General features: G+C 36.7%; 1 long non-coding RNA gene across 1 annotated transcript in view; it reads left to right on the top strand.

The window, feature by feature from the left end:
• Positions 1 to 13,968, top strand: part of LOC143622635 (uncharacterized) — a 90,376-nt gene extending 76,408 nt beyond the window's left edge. Inside the window, exon 2 of the long non-coding RNA XR_013151756.1 lies at positions 13,884 to 13,968. This is a non-coding gene — a long non-coding RNA (uncharacterized LOC143622635). The remainder of the gene's footprint in view (positions 1 to 13,883) is intronic.
• The last annotated feature ends 3,078 nt before the right edge of the window (positions 13,969 to 17,046 follow it).

Here is a 17,046-nt window from a genome sequence, read left to right as displayed (position 1 = left end):
ATCTTTGAATCCTGATGTTCTTGTTGTATGCCGCAGCTATCGTTTGTTGGTATGCAGCCATTCTGATCTTTGCTAGGTCTCTGAGCTCATAAACAGTATCTAGATCTTGGATAAGACTTTCATCGTTGGCCTGAGGATTACGGATGCTTGTTTTAGCAGTAGGAACCACCATCTCTGTAGGAACCACAGCTTCAGCTCCGAACACCAATGAGATGGGTGTTTGACTTGTCGCATTCTTGGGTGTTGTTCTATCAGCCCAAAGAATATAACGAAGTTCCTCAGACCACTTTCTTTTCTTAGATCCTATCTTCTTCTTCAAGTTGTTGATGATAATCTTGTTTCTTGACTCTGCTTGACCGTTGGCTTGAGGATGAATTGATGTCAAAATGATCATCTTGATGCCCCAACTTTCGCAAAAGTTAGTAGTTCTTTTCCCAATAAACTGGGTTCCATTATCACAAACAATTTCAGATGGGATACCAAATCTAGTTATAATGTTTCTTTTAATGAAGGATATAATTTCCCTTTCACGGACTTGAACGAACGCTTCTGCTTCAATCCATTTTGAGAAGTAATCTGTCATAGCAAGCATAAAGACCTTTCCACATGGTGCCTTGGTAGCTTGCCTACAATATCCATTCCCCATTTCATGAAAGGCCATGAAGAGGATATAGGATATAGGTTCTGCTGGCTGATGAAGAATGTTTCCATGTCATTGTTGGCCAGAAGTAACTTGTCTTGAGTATACTGGAGAATAGAGCTATGCCCCTTGTATGGTTGCCATAATCACCTTCGTGGAAGTCCTAAAGCACCTCTTGTATTTCTGGATCCTCAATGCATCTCAAGTAGGGACCTGCAAGAGATTTTCTGTATATAGTATATTGTAAAATAATGAATTGTGATACCTTTATTCTGAAAGTTCTAGGGTTTTCCCCTATAGGGATTTCTACAACTTGGAGGAATTTCTCGATTGGAAGGATCCAAGATCCCACTTTTGGAGAGGATGAAGGATCCTTTAGTTCTTCTGAACAATCCGTTGTTACCTCCATTGCTTCATGTTCCCTAATTTCCGGAGACAATATGTGAATGATAGGTATCTTTATGTCATGCGGGATCTTCAAGGATCATGCTAAGTTTGCTAAGGCATCTTCCCCAACATTTTCTTCTCTCTGTACCTGCATAATACTAAACAACTCGAAGGATTTTGCTAATTCCTTCACAATTTCTGAATATTTAATCATATTTTCACATTTCACGTTGTAAGAACCGTTGAAGTGGTTAATTATAAGCAAAGAGTCTATATAAACTTGAAGATACTTGATCCTCATTTGTTTGGCTAAAAGTAAACATGCAATAAGTGCTTCGTATTATGTCGCGTTGGTGGTGGCTTGAAATTCACATGCTATGGACTGGGGTATTATGTCCCCCCTGTGGCGATTGCAGTAGTATGCCCAATCATGTTCCTCTTACATGTGATGCTCCATATGTGAAGAAGATCCAAGGATCATTGGTTTCTTCTAGTTGTTGAACCTCTAGATCAGCTTCCTTTTTCATGTCACTACTGAAATCAGCTACAATGTCTGCAAGCACTTGTGACTTAATGGCTGTTCTAGGCTCATTCTGAATATCATATGCGCTTAGCTGCATAGCCCACTTGGTCATCCTACCTGACAATTCTAGTTTTCTAAGCACATTCTTAACAGGATAGTTAGTTCTCACAATAATAATATGTGTTTCAAAATAATGTCTCAACTTAGTTGAGACCATAATTAAAGTAAGAATTAATTTCTCAAGGTGAGAATACTTGACCTCAGCGTCTAAGAGGCTTTTACTTACATAATATACCGGATGCTGTTGACCTTCATGGTCCATAGCTAAGAAAGCACTGACCGCATTACCTGAAATGACTAAGTATAAGGGCAACGGTTCACCGTCTATTGGTTTCATCAAGGCTGGTGCTGAGGATAGATAATCCTTAAGAGCCTTCAGCGCATCTTCATGCTTTTGAGTCCAGCTATCTTTCCCATCAGTCTTAGGATGTCTTTTGCATTCACAGGAGACTTTAAATTAATGACGGCTTCGATCCGCTCAGGACTTATTTCTATTCCTCTCTTAGTCACAATATATCCTAAGAATTTCCCAGCCTTGACACCAAAATGTCACTTTGATGGGTTTAGCTTCATATTATACTGATCTAGGATGTTGAATGCTTCTTCAAGATCTTTGAGATGATCCTCAACTTTCTTTGATTTCACTACCATGTCATCTATGTAGACTTCCATGTTCTTTCCTATTTGATCCTTGAACATCATGTTGACCAATATTTGGTATGTTGCCCCTGCATTTCTTAGTTTGAGCGACATAGCAATATAACAATATATGCCGGTAGGAGTCATGAATGTTGTATCCTCTTGATCAGATGGTTCCATCTGAATTTGTTGAAATCCAGAGGAAGCATACATAAAAGTGAGCATCTCATGTCTTGTCGTAGCATCCACCATAGAGTCAATGTGTGGTAAGAGGAAAGGATCCTTGGGGCATGCCTTGTTTAAACAAGTAAAATCGACACATACCTTCCACTTTCCATTTTTCTTAGAAACTATCACTACATTGTCTAACCATCTTGGATATTTTACCTCTCTTATCATACCTGCTTTGGGAAATTTTTCAACTTCTTCCTGGATAATGATATTTCTTTTAGGCGCAAATTTCCTCCGTTTCTGGTGGGCAGGCCTTATAGAAGTATCTATCCCCAACTTATGTGTAATAATTTATTTAGATATACCTGTCATATCAGAGTGTCTGAAGGCAAATGTGGACTTCCTTTGTTTGAGGAAGGATACTAGATCCTCTTCAATGCTACTGAGGATACTGGATCCTATATACACCTTTACATCTGGATCATTGGGGTTCAAGGATATTTCTTTTAGATCTTTTTCCTGGGCTTCCAGAACCTCTCTTGAATTGTGCTTTGATTGCTATGTGATGGTCTGCTTCGTAGCTGGCTTCATAGAGAAAGTATAGTAGTTCCTTTCCTATGCTTTTTCACTGTCAATCTTCACTACTCCCTATGGGGTTGGAAGCTCAATACATTGATGGTAGGTGCAGGCTAGTTCTTTCATCCCATGTATCCAGAGCCTGCCAAGAATCACATTAAAACACGACAAGTTATCTATAACACAAAACTTTTGGAAAGAATTGACTCCTGCAATGTAAATAGGAAGTTTGATGCCCCCAATATGTTTTTGGTTTCTCCACTAAAACCAACAAGGACAGACGATCTTGGTATGATTTATGTTTCAGGAATGTTCATTTTCTTGAGTACATCGGCCTGAATAATGTTCACTGAACTCCCGCTATCTACAAGGATCCTGCGAACGTAGTGGTTAGCAATAAATAGAGTAATGATCAAACCGTCATGGTGAGGATCCTGAAGGTGCATGCAATCCTCTTCGTCAAAGGTGATGATCCTTTGATCGGTTAAAGTTCTTGTCCTTATGGGTCTTTCACTATTCTCCAATTTGGTTTCTTTGGCATGTCGTTTTGCCGAGGAGAATGAGGTTCCACAGATGTCCGAACCCCCGAAAATAAAGTTGATAATCTGTGCATCAGGTGGTGGTGGAGTTGCTTTCTGTGGGATTTCTTCAGGATCCTGGATCCTTGATTTCTTTCTTCCTATCAGTTCCTTTAAGTGACCCTTACTTAGAAGATACCCAATTTCTCTTCTCAGACTGATACAATCATCAGTCACGCGGCCGAAGTCTTTGTGGAATACACACCATTTGGACTTATCCTTGAAGGATGTTGACTTCTCATTTTTCCAGGGCCACCTTGCTTTTTTCTAAGATCTCTCATGGCACATATTAAGCCATGAGTATGAACGGAAAAGAAATATTCAGATATTCTTGGATAATCTTCATCATCGTTATCTTCATTGATCGCGTGGACGTTTTGGTTGTTGAACTTTGAATATGGCTTGGAATTGTTGTTCTTGTAGGAGGATCCTTGTTTCTTGTCGGGTGACTCTTGTTTTGTTCAAGTACCCAACCTTTTCTGGATCCTTTTATCATCCTCCAGTCTGACGAATATGAGTGCCCTATTCCTGACTTCGTCTAATGTCCTGCATGGGGACATAACAAGATCATCATAAAATGGTGAGCCCTTTTGTAATCCCATCTTGAATGCCTCAACAGTCGTAGCCATGTCAAGATTTGGGATATCCAAGGCCTCCTTCCAACTTGGTGACAAAAACCCTTAAGGATTCATCACAAGGTTGGACAATATAAATCACTAGTTAATTTCTCAATTTTTTCACTACAAGAAAATTGGCTATTGAAAAAATTAAATAAGTGTGAAAATGAAGTAACAAAGTAGGGAGGAAGACTTAGAAGCCATTTGAGAGTGGATCCAATTAATGTGGATCCAAAACCATTGCACAGGCAGGCCTATTTAAGTCTTTCCGGAATGGGATTGATTTCCATTCTTTCCCTGTATTGAGCCACATGTTCCTCTGGATTGGTTGAGCCCTCGTAAACCTTCATGTTGTGGGGTTCTGAAAGCGCTTCGTGATTTCAGCATCACATATCGGTGGAGCAAACCTTGATAGCTTATGACTTCCTTGTATTGAGCCACATGTTCCTCTGGATCGGTTGAGCCCTCGTAAACCTTCATGTTGTGGGGTTCTGAAAGTGCTTCGTGATTTTAGCATCACATATCGGTGGAGCAAACCTTGATAGCTTATGACTTCCTTCTGGAATCTCAGGAATGGGTCGAACCACTCCTGGAACACTGGATATCATAACCTTCAGTGTCTAAAGATATATGATTATAAAGGTTACTTCTTTGTTGATTAAATATTGGTATCCTCGAAGAGTATCCAGGATAAGAAGCATTAGCTATGATAGTTGGTCCATCGGAAGCAATGGTCTGCATAGGGATGGAGTCTCCCTCATGAACTTCCAACGACCATTTATGTTGAAGTCCCGAGGATTCTTGACTCTGCATGAAGGATCCTTGAGGCTGAGAGTTGAAGGATCCTCGATGAAACAATCCAGTGGATCCTGGTTGAAGGATAGATGATCCCTGTAGAAGGATCGAGGATCCTTGAGTGTGCTAAACCATGTATCCTGGTTGAAGGATAGAGGATCCTGGTTGGAAGAAAGATGATCCTTGTTGAAGAATGGAGGATCCTTGAGCATTTTGAGCCATGGATCCTGAAGTGGTGAAATCCAGCACCTAGGCATCAAGGGAGTCTGAACCTCCATTGGCCTCTTTGTCTTCTTGAGATCTTTAATTTTGCGTAGGATCCTCTGGTTGGTTTTGTTCTGCTGCTCCATGTAAGCCTTGACTTGTGAAAACATAGCAGAAACATCATTTTTAGAAGTTACCACAGAAGTGGCAGCAAAGGACTTGGAGCCTTGGAAGACTGGGTTTTGCATCTTGCTCCAAGGAGCGTTGGTCCTCAGTACTTTCGCGGATGGAGGAGGCATCGGCAATGAGGCTTTTGATGAGAGAGAAAGTGATGAAGGCATGGTATTTGAAGTAGAGGTTTGTTGTGAGGCCATTAGTAACGGTATAGGTTAAAAAGTATTGAAAATTGGTGAGAAATCTTTTGGATTAAAGCACCACTTGCCTCACTGTGGAAGCCAAATTATTTTGGTCAAAAATCGGTTTTATGGATTATGTAACCAAATCGGTTTTATGAGGTAGAGTGCTTGTATAATAACAATGAATATTTAGCTAAACTTGATATGAACACAAAAAATTTTTACGAGGAAAAGCCCTTGACCGATTAAGGATCGCCAGCACAAAACCCTCGGGTGATGACAAATGTCTATCACCATTATATTAATCAAGAAATAGTGTAACAATGGTGGAGCTTAAGATCGATGAGTACAAATAATGCTAAGTGTAAGTGATAGTAGCTGGAATAATCTCTGCGAAGTGTGTTGTGTAAGTTGTGTGTAACCTAAATCGATCATAGCTCGTTATAAATACAAAAAAGATGCTAACTAATTATCCTAAAAATCCGCCACTACTCCATGATACATTGCAACTCTTTGACCACGTGCTAAACTACATGGACTTGCGAAAAAATAGGTAGACTTGATCTCTTAGCCGTTATACCTGTTAAATACAACACCATTCAAAAAGTTACAACCGTTAGTGAACAATTGGTACTGAGGATCCTTGATCCTGCATAACCTGGAACATATCTTAAGGATAACTGATCCAAAAGTCACATAAGGATAACATATCCTCAGCACAAAAATTTGTGCCCTAACAAATACGTTAAACCTTTTACAATCAGTCATTATGATAAACAAGTTGTTTATCTTAGCAAGTCGGTCAAATGCTCATATGAGATTACGTGATCTCAAACATACAAATATTTAAGGGATTACGTGATCCCTATAATTTACAAGATAGAAAATAAAAACAACTCATACCGAGTACACATTTGTCTGGATCAAAACTTAATTTGTCTAGTCTATCAATCATGGATACGTGACCGTAGACTAGAAATCAAAATAAAAGTTCTCCAATGGGCATCAGTTCCAGGAGAACCGAAATTGTGTGTGTATGGAAAGTGGTACAAATCCCAAAAATAAGAGACGTTCCGTTGAGATTGTTCAAGAAAACTATCTTCTCAGCCAGTCAAAGATTTATTAAATGTTTTTATAGTCAACGTTTCACCAAAATATCGCTGCCGTATTTCCCCCCACTTTCCAGGGAAAACATGTTAGCATAGGTAGCAAGGAATTAGAGCCAGTCATGGAGTTAGATGCTCAAATTTTAATTATTAAAATATTGTAAACAATATAACAACACGATTTATAAAACAAGGACTCGGATATATATATATATATATATATATATATAAAATATCTGAGAAGGCTTCAAAATAAATTAATATTTTATTATAAACCGAGACTTCCGTTAAATAACCCGCAATTTGATATATTTACAAAACATGTATCAACTATTGGTCACACGCCTAGTACCTAAGTCGGGGTGTGACATCCGGGCTGATCTCCCGAGTTGGCCCGACTTGTGACCTGGTAAGATGTCCGGGTCGATGTCCGATCCGGATCTGAAAACATTGCTCTATTGTAACTCTATTACAAATTTGAATTTCATAAATAAAGCTATTAATGGTAGGATTACCTCAGTGACGACTATCAATATACCAAGAGAGAAAGATCATATTGAATGCTATTGTTACATATATCAGTTGATCGGGGTTCGGTCGGTTATAACTAGTTGATATTTGTTAAGTCATTAATGACTAGCGATTCATAGGTGCTTGTTTGGTTAAGACAACTTCCAGATTGCACATGAATCAGCGAGAGTTTATGGGAACTTCTTTTGCTACGAGATGGAACAAATATGTGCCTAGGAAGGTTAATATTTTGAGTTGGCGGTTGCTTTTGGATCGTATTCTGACAAGATTTAACTTAAGTTATAAAGGTATCGATGTTCCTTCTATTCTATGTCCGGTTTGTTCAACCTCGGTGCAAGTTTTGGATCATGTTTTTGGAGGTTGTTATTTGGCTTCTAACATTTGGAAATTGATAAGTCATTGGTTGGATGTGGATCTCCCGATTAATAAGGGTCCTAAGAATATTATTAATTGGTTGGATTCGACTTGATGAGTGAAGTAGAAAAAAGAGGTTGGTGAGGCGATCATTTTTACTACACGGTGGATTATTTGGAGAGCTCGGAATGAGGCAATTTTTCGCTCACAAATCGAATACAAAGATTCTCCGTATGATTCGATTGTGTCGGTTTTTTATTTGTTGCTATCTAAAGGAGTAAATTGCAAGTATCTTTATAAGTCTGGTGGTTATTTACTATTGGTTTAAAACTGAATAAAGGAGATTTGTTTGCACATGGGAGGAATAGTCACAAGCTTACCTAGCCTCTTGTTGATTTATCATTTAACAGTTGTTTCCCTTTTTATTGCTTAGTTTGTTTATTTTCGTTATGTTTGCGTTTCTACTTTGTGTATTTATAGCTGGCTTGGAAAGTAAATGAAATTAAGAATTTGAGTTTTATTGTTTTTTGATTGTGATATCCAATACAATATATTGGTATCAGAGCAAATTTCCTCAGTGGGTAAAAAAAGTTACGATAATGGGTGATGAGAAGATGAAGATTCCTGTGTTCGATGGGCATTACGAGCATTAGAGTGAGATGATGGAAAATCTACTGCGTGCAAAACAGCTATGGAATCTCATTGAACCAGGAATTATCGGACCGACTATTGGTATTGCACAAAGTGATGCTCAGAAGAGGAAATTAGAAGAGCTGAGAACAAGAGACACGCAAATAAAGCATTACTTGTATCAGGCGATAGACAGGGTCACTTTTGAGAAAATCTTAGATAGGAGAACATCTAAGGCTGTGTGGGATTCGATGAAGAAGAGGTTTGCAGGAAATGCAAGAGTAAAAAGGTCAATGTTACAAAAGCTCAGAAGGGGTTTTGAGATTTTGGAGATGAAAACAAGTGAGACTATACCCGAATATTTTGGTAGAGTTTTAACTGTCTCAAACCAAATGAGGAGAAATGGAGAATTGATGCTAGACATGAAGATCGTAGAAAATATTCTCAGAACCCTATCTGAGAAGTACATTTTTATGTGGTGGTATTAGTAGAATAATCAAATAACATTGATGAAATGACTGTCGATGAACTACAATGCTCACTTGTAGTTCATGAGAAAAAGTTCAAGAAAGTAGACAGAAAAGATGAACAAGCGTTGAATATTGAAGATAATGATGGTTTCGGAAGTAGAGGATGTGATGGAGGAAGGTATAGTCCAAGAGGGAGAGGACGTGGAAGAGGAAGGTCATCCTTCAATAAAGAGACGATATTGTGTTACAAGTGTCACATGCTAGGACACTTTGCATATGAGTGTCTAGGCTCTAATGGCTCCAAGGAGGAAAACTTTGCTGGGTTCAATGAAGGTGAGGAAATAATGTTAATGGCCGAGGTTGACAAAGAAGAAAACTGCTGCATGGCTCAAACAAATGATGAATCTAAAAATTCGTTTTGGTTTTTAGATTCGGGATGTTCAAATCATATGTGTGGAATTAGAGAGAAGTTTGTTCAACTTGATCAGTACTTCTCCACCTCGGTTAGGCTTGGCAACAACAGTCGAATGAATGTTTGTGGGAAAGGTAATGTGAAGCTTGTTTTGAATGGAGCAGTGTTTGTGATCAATGATGTGTACTATGTCCTTGATTTGAAGAATTGCTTGCTAAGCATTAGACAACTTCAACAAAGAGGTTTTCCTTTCTCATTCAATTTGACTTATGCAAAGTATACCATCCAGAAAAAGGTATGATTTTTCAGAGTCATATGAGCACAAATAGAATGTTCCCACTCTGTGAAGATGTTGGAAATTCTAGTTGTCATATATCTGATGGTTGTAATTTCACAAGTGATGAAGATCTGGCTAAATTATGGCATGAAAGAATGAGGCATATAAGTAAGGCAAGTATGATTATGTTACAGCAAAAAGAAATGGTTCGGGATCTGCCAAGATTCACTGCTGATAGTACAGTTAGTGGAAATTGTCTAGTGGGGAAGTAGACTAGAGAGGCAATCCCTCGTGTGAGCAAGTGGCGTGCAAAAGATGTTCTTGAGTTGGTCTACTCAGATATATGTGGCCCGATTACACCTGCATCGTACACCAGTAAAAGGTACATGTTGAGTTTTATTGATAATTATAGTAGGAAGGGTTGTGTGTACTTGTTGAGTGAAAAATCTCAAGCACTTGATAGCTGGTAAAGATTTTAATGCAAAGTTGAAACTCAGACGGGGAAATATCAAGTGTTTAAGAACTGATAGAGGTGGAGAGTACCTATCAGAAGAATTTAACAAGTATTGTAGAGAGAAAGTAGTAAAAAGACACTTAACAACAAGATATACCCCACAACAAAATGGTGGTGCGGAGCGTAAAAATAGAACTATTATTGGTATGGTGATAACTCTATTGGCATCCAAAGATATGCCCAAATTGTTTTGGGCAGAAGCCATGGTTTGGAGTTTTATGTTTTAAATAGGATCCCAGCTAGGGCTGTTCCTAACATAACTCCAGAAGAAGCTTGGAGTGGTCACAAACCTACAGTGGAACACTTTAGGGTGTGGGGTTCCATTGCTCATATGCATGTTCCAAAAGAGAAGAGAAAGAAGTTGGATGATAGAAGTTTTACATGCATCCTCACAGGAGTTAGTGAGGAATCCAAAGGGTATTGGTTAATTGACCCATAAACTATGAAGGAAGTCGTAAGTAAAGATGTAGTGTTTGAGGAACACAAAGTTTGGGATTGGTGTAACACCAAGAAAAATGTTTGTAAGGATGATATTCTTACGTAGAGGTAACTATGTCATTAATGAAGAAGACACTCAAGATGAAACTGATGAAGAACATGAGTCATTAGCAGAAGAAGATGTCCCTCATGATCCTAACTCTAGCAATGCAACACTTAGGGAGGGAAGACAACGTAGACCACCAAGCTATTTACAAGATTATGTGTAACATTCATTACTTTTCAAACCCGAAAACTCGACCCATTTTAAATTTTCGGTTATGTTTCTATTTAAATTTATATATTTTTATAATATTATTAATTAATCTCAATTTGCATTAATGTATTTTATGTGATCATTTCTATGCAGTTATACATTTCACCTCATTTGTAGTATTACATACTCATTTAAAACATTCATAATCAAGATCAAATATTTATGTACATGTCTCATGCAATTTACTAGAATTATTATTTAACTACTACTACTACTTATTATTATTATTATTATTATTATTATTATTATTATTATTATTATTATTATTATTATTATTATCTTTTCATAATATGTTACTTAACTAATAAAAAAAACTAATATATGTTTTTAATTACTTAAAGTTTATTTAAATAGTTAAACCTTTTGAATGACCCATTAAACTATTTTTAATTTGTGTTTTAATTATATTAAACATGATTTAATCTCTTTAATTCCATAAGACATAACAATTCTATATTTTCACTATAAAAGGAGGACAAATATTCCATTATTTTCACACCTCAATACATTATTTTCTTAAGCTTAAGAGCACCAACAATTAAGTTTTTACCATTTCAAGCATTTTATAGCTTTTGTTTTGATTTTATCTTGAATGTTCATAATTGTTCATAAGTTGTTCTTCATGATCATGTTACTTTTATCATAAAAATCTTATATTTTGGTTTTAAGAATCAATATGATCATGGATATCCAAGATAAACACTATGATTTTTGTAATCTTGGATCAAACCTGGTTATTATGCAAGAACAAGCATGAATATATATTTATCTAAATCTTATGATTTGTTGATCATCATAAACTTATAAACTTTCTTTTAAATATGATGATTTATAAAAATTTCTTTTATTTAAAATATTTCACAATAGATATAACATACTTCATATCTTTAAATTAATAATTGAGTAAATTAATTATTGTTTATTTTATTTCAAAATAAACTAATATTTATAATTTCTTTAAAGAATTCATGCAAAACATTTAAGTTAATTAATTAGTAAATAAATAATTATGTTATTTGGAAAAAAAACGTTTAATCATAAACTATTATTAATATTGTTATTTAATCTTATATTAATAAGTTATAATTATGTATCTACAACTCATTTTTAAACTAATAAACATCAAATGACTTTTATAAACTTTATTCATTGTTGTTAAACTAATTAAAAATTCTCAAGTCCCCATTTGCCATAAGTTAATGAAATAGATATTTAAATAACGCATAATTCCTAAAACTAATATTAATTAACTTTTATAATCCCGATAGTTAGTCTTTAAATTTTGTATTTCCTTTTTAATTATAGTTTGTGAGGTTCGATCATTTATTTCCTTAAACGTGCTTTCGGTTATTATATCAAGTTATCATCCAATTGCAAAGGTGAGTTTCCCACACCCCCTTTTAATTCTTTTGGGGGTAGCATATATATTCTATCAACATTACAATTTCGTTATTCATTATTTACAAACTATAATTCGTTACATGGACTTGTGTGTTTATTTGCTTACTTGCTCAAAGGTTACGTGCCCATGGTTTCCTCATTAAGTATGATCATACGCACCCCTATGCACTCAGGACCTCGATGTTATGAGTGGAATAGGGACCCCCGATCCGAGTACGTTGGTTATTACCAACGGAAAAGACACTTACTTGTGCTATTATCCGAGTACGTTGGTGCACAATCCCAATTGGAAAGGACCTTACTTGCTCATTTACCCTTGTTCATGGAATTGTAGATTTTTATGTGTTTATATCAAAACTTGTGTGAACTCACCAACTATTCATGTAGTTGACATTATTTTATATATATGCTACAGGTACGTTATTTAGAGAACGCTGAAATGACGAAGACATTAGTACGTAGGATATTCAACTTAAATGGACGAATTGCTTAAATGTGTATTTATTTGTATTTCTCTTACTTCCAAAATTGTGTACTTGTTATTTAAATAAATTAATGATAATATTGTCACTTAATAGTGTCACGTGTATTTTGAGCAATCTGTACGTCACACTCGGGCGTATTCCGCATTAGCCGGGGTGTTACATTATGTCACATGTGAAGAATTACAATCAGATGATGAAGAAGTGAATGTTATGGAAGTAGTAGATCAAGACCCCATTAGATATGAAGAAGTATTCAAAGAAGAAAAGTGAAGAAAGGCAATGGAAGTTGAAATACAAGCCGTAGAGAAGAACTAAACATGGTCCTCAATTGATTTACCTAAGGGCAACAAGTGTATAGGTTTGAAGTAGTTGTTTAAGACAAAGCTGAATGAAAAAGGTGATGTGGAGAAAGTATAAGGAAAGGCTAGTGGCACGGGATATGCACAAGAATTTGGGGTTGATTATGTATAAGTTTATGCTCCGGTGGAAAGGATGAATACTATCCATATCATGATTGCTATTGTAGCTCAAAAGGGATGGATCATCCATCAAATGGATGTGAAATCGGTGTTTTTACATGAAACATTGAAGTAAGATGTGTATGTACAACAACCACAAGGTTATGTGGTTAAGGGTGAAGAACAAAATGTGTACAAGTTGCAAAAGGCTTTGTATGGGTTAAAGCAAGCTTCTAGTGCATGGTTTAACCGAATTGAGGTTTATTTCACTCGCGAAGGTTTTAAGAGAAGTAGATCAGAGAGCACCCTTTTTATCAAGAAAGGAACTGAAGGTAAAGTTTTATTTGTAAACATATACGTTGATGATTTGATTTACACTGGAAATGATGAAAGAATGTTGAAAGATTTTAAGGAGTCAATGAAAAATGAATTTGAAATGACTGATTTGGGACAAATGAGATATTTTTTGGATATAGAGGTGATGCAGTGTAGTGGAGGAATTCATATATCACAAAAGAAGTGTGCTATAAAGATTCTCACACGTTTTCACATGTTAGAGTGTAATATTGTAATTAACCCTATGGTCCAGGGGTGCAAACTGAGACAAGATGAAGGAGAAGAAGTGGATGCTACAATGTTCAAACGAGTGGTGGGTAGCCTAATGTATATCTCTACTACAAGACTTGACATTCAGTTTGTTGTAAGCTTGATTAGCAGGTTCATGTCTAAGCCTACAGAGATTCATTTTGCTGTTGCGAAAAGGGTGATAAGGTATTTGCAAGGAACTTTGGGGTATGGGATTTGGTATAAGCGAGGTGGAAAAGGAAATCTTAAAGTATACACTGATAGTGATTTTGCTGGGGATCTAAATGATAGACTAAGTACTTATGGTTATTCAATGTTATGGGATGGAGCAGTAGTGTCTTGGTCATTAAAGAAACAAAGTGTGGTAGTGTAACATCCTAAAATTTTCATATTTAATAAAGAAAGTTACGTTTAGTGTTTTCGCGTTAATAATTAATAGAGAAAAGATCATGGGCTTAGATTAATCAAGATGGGATTATGGATAAGATGGGCTTAGGGTCCATGGGCCTTAGGAGTAAAAATACTCCCTTAAACCACCCTTAAACCCTAAACCCTCATTTCTTTCCATCCTATTCTCTACACACTCAAAGACACACACATACACCTACACTATACACGGCCGAGAGAGAGGGTGAGATCCAAGGCCAGGCAAACGTGATTCTTTATAGATCCTTCATTACACAAGATAAATACCAGATCTAAAGTCCGTAACTAAGCCAAACACGAAAAGGTATGTTTTGATATTAAAGTTTACGTTTTTATTAACGTTTAGTCTTGAAACGTAGAACGAGATTAGATCGGGTGTAAATGAAACGTAAAGTTACAAATTTGACATTAAAACAAACTTAACAAACCCACGGCCAGGCACGGCTCGTTTAAGATAAACCGTAGGTATGTTATTGAACGTTTTAAGCTTAAAGGTCCAAACTTTATGATTTTTCGGGCCTAGTTCTACCCGAGAAAGACCATGGGAATGATCACGGGTTCGGTTAACATCATATCCAGGAATTTCTTGATGAAACGAAGATGATTTTGGTGATTAAAGACGAACAGATGCGGCTGCTGAACAACTTCGCCTGCAAGCCAACTTCGCCTGCAGGCAAGTTCGCCTGCAGGCAAGTTCGCTTGCAAGCAAGTTCGCCAGCCAAGTTCGCCCACTGACATATTTGCTTAATGTATAAGTTCGCTGCTAGGAAAGTTCGCCACACTAAGTTCGCTGAACACTAAGTTCGCTGGACACTAAGCTGTGTGTGTACAACTTCGCCTATGGTTAACTTCGCTGGACACAAGTTCGCCAATGGTTAACTTAGCTGGACACAAGTTCGCCTATGGTTAACTTCGTTGCATACAAGTTCGCTTAATGATAAATTCGCTTAAAATGCTGAGTAACAGTAATCCATTACTAGACCACGAATCAGGCTAGCGAATTATAAAATGAATTAAAATCCTAATGGAAAATGTGTTAAGACAGTTAATGGAAATAAAATTTTTTCAAGCTGACCTGGCAGCTTAACCCCAGCCAGGGGTTCTGCCCCTTGGACCCCACTAGGGGCTGCCGCCCCTAGAACCCCGCTGCCCCCGGACCCCCGTTCGTGGAAGGAAATAATTAAACTAGAAACACGTTATGGGTAGTGATAGTTAAATTGATACGTGTAATTGTTATACAGTTAGTCGTGCACAGTTAAAGAAAGGGATTTTGATAAACGGAGAACGAAGCAGGATTCAGGTGAGTTTCTAGCCCCATTTTCCTTGTTATTTTTTCGGGGCTGTGTGCATACTCGATGTGATTAGTTAATACACTTCCCTTAAGTGGTAAGTGTATGCCATATATGATATATGTGATAGATACAGATGATTGCTTGTCGGTACGCGAATGATCCTCGGATATTGCGCGTACTGTCAGGTTGTAAATAAATATATGAATATATATATATATATATATATATATATATTGATGATGTATGATTATGATCGTTATGAAAGAAAGCTTGTCGGTACGTGAACGATCTTCGGATATTGCACGTGTCGGCAAGGGAAATGATCTCTAAGTGGTCATAAGTGTGTAAATGTTATGATGTAACTTGGTTATTATGTAAATGATGTACTGATATGAAGTGTGTTGTAAACAAGTAGAGGTAGAGTGTGTTAGAAGTGGCAAGAGTCTAGTAAGAGTGTTAGTGTCATGACGATAGTACGTGGTAGGGTAAGCCTATACGTGACTTCGTTATTAAAGTGGCAAAGTGGCATAACGTTAATCGTTATTAAAGTGGCATAACGTCATTCGTTATTAAAGTGGCAAATCGGTAGGGGTAAATAAGAGGTTAAGTGGTAAGGTGAGCAGGTCAGATAGTGTGCTACGTGTCTTCGGATACGTAGATGATGCATGTAGTGGTTGTATGATAAGTTGCTTGATTAACTAGAACTCACTCAGCGTAGCTGACTTTTAGTATGCACGCAGGTGATCAGACTGAAGAGTTAGCATGAGGATGGCACATGGCATGGATTGAACGGCTGGCATGTGAAGATAGAAGAAAAGATGTTTTAAATATAATGTTTGGGTTTTGGTATCAAAGAAAAGATTTAATGTTTTGTAACAAATGATTGATGTTTTATATTCCACGAAAAGTTTTAATAAACTCTGATTTGTAGAACTTTGTTTATGAGTAAATCCGACGCTAAAGTAGGGCTACCGGGAACGGGGCCTTACAGGTAGCATTATCATCCACAGAAGCTGAATATGTTGCAGCAGATGCATGTGCATGTCAAGTGTTATAGATTCATGGGGTTATGGAAGAATTTGGAGAAAAAGTTGAAGAAAGTACACTGATCAAATGTGACAACACATCCACTATTAAGCTTCCCAAAAATCATGTGTTCCATGAAAGTTGTAAGCACATTGGAATTCGTTTTCACTTTCTCCACGAGTTGGTAAATGAAGGAAAGATTGAGTTAGAGCATTGTGGGACAAATGATCAGTTGGCTGATTTGTTTACTAAGCCCCTACATCGAGAAAGATTCTTAAAGTTAAGAAATCCGCTTGGAATGTGTGAAGTTAAGAATAAACAAGACATGAAATCCCTGTCATGTTTAAGGGAGGGTTTGAAGGAGTATATTGCAGGTATCTTTATAAGTCTGGTGATTATTTACTATTGATTTAAAATTGAATAAAGGAGATTTGTTTGCACGTGGGAGGAATAGTCACAAGCTTACCTAGTCTCTTGCTGATTTATCGTTAAACAATTGTTTCCTTTTTTTTGCTTAGTTTGTTTATTTCCGTTATGTTTACGTTTCTACTTTGTGTGTTTATAGCTAGTTTGGCAAGTTAATGAAATTAAGCATTTGAGTTTTATTGTTTTCTGCTTGTGATATTCAATACAATATTCTCGTCTCGTAATTGTAATTTTGGTATGGATTGTGTAGGGTTATGGTACTAAACCCGGCTTACGACCTTAATTTATTATGTTTGGCTTGTTTTATTATATGAGCTAATACAATATTATTGGGCTGAGGGGGTTTTGTGGAG

Source organism: Bidens hawaiensis, unplaced genomic scaffold, assembly GCF_021521415.1.
Source record: "Bidens hawaiensis isolate Kalapana, Puna unplaced genomic scaffold, B.hawaiensis_p1.1 tig00003237_1, whole genome shotgun sequence".
Lineage (NCBI taxonomy): Eukaryota > Viridiplantae > Streptophyta > Magnoliopsida > Asterales > Asteraceae > Bidens > Bidens hawaiensis.
This window is presented reverse-complemented; position numbering and strand designations above follow the sequence as displayed.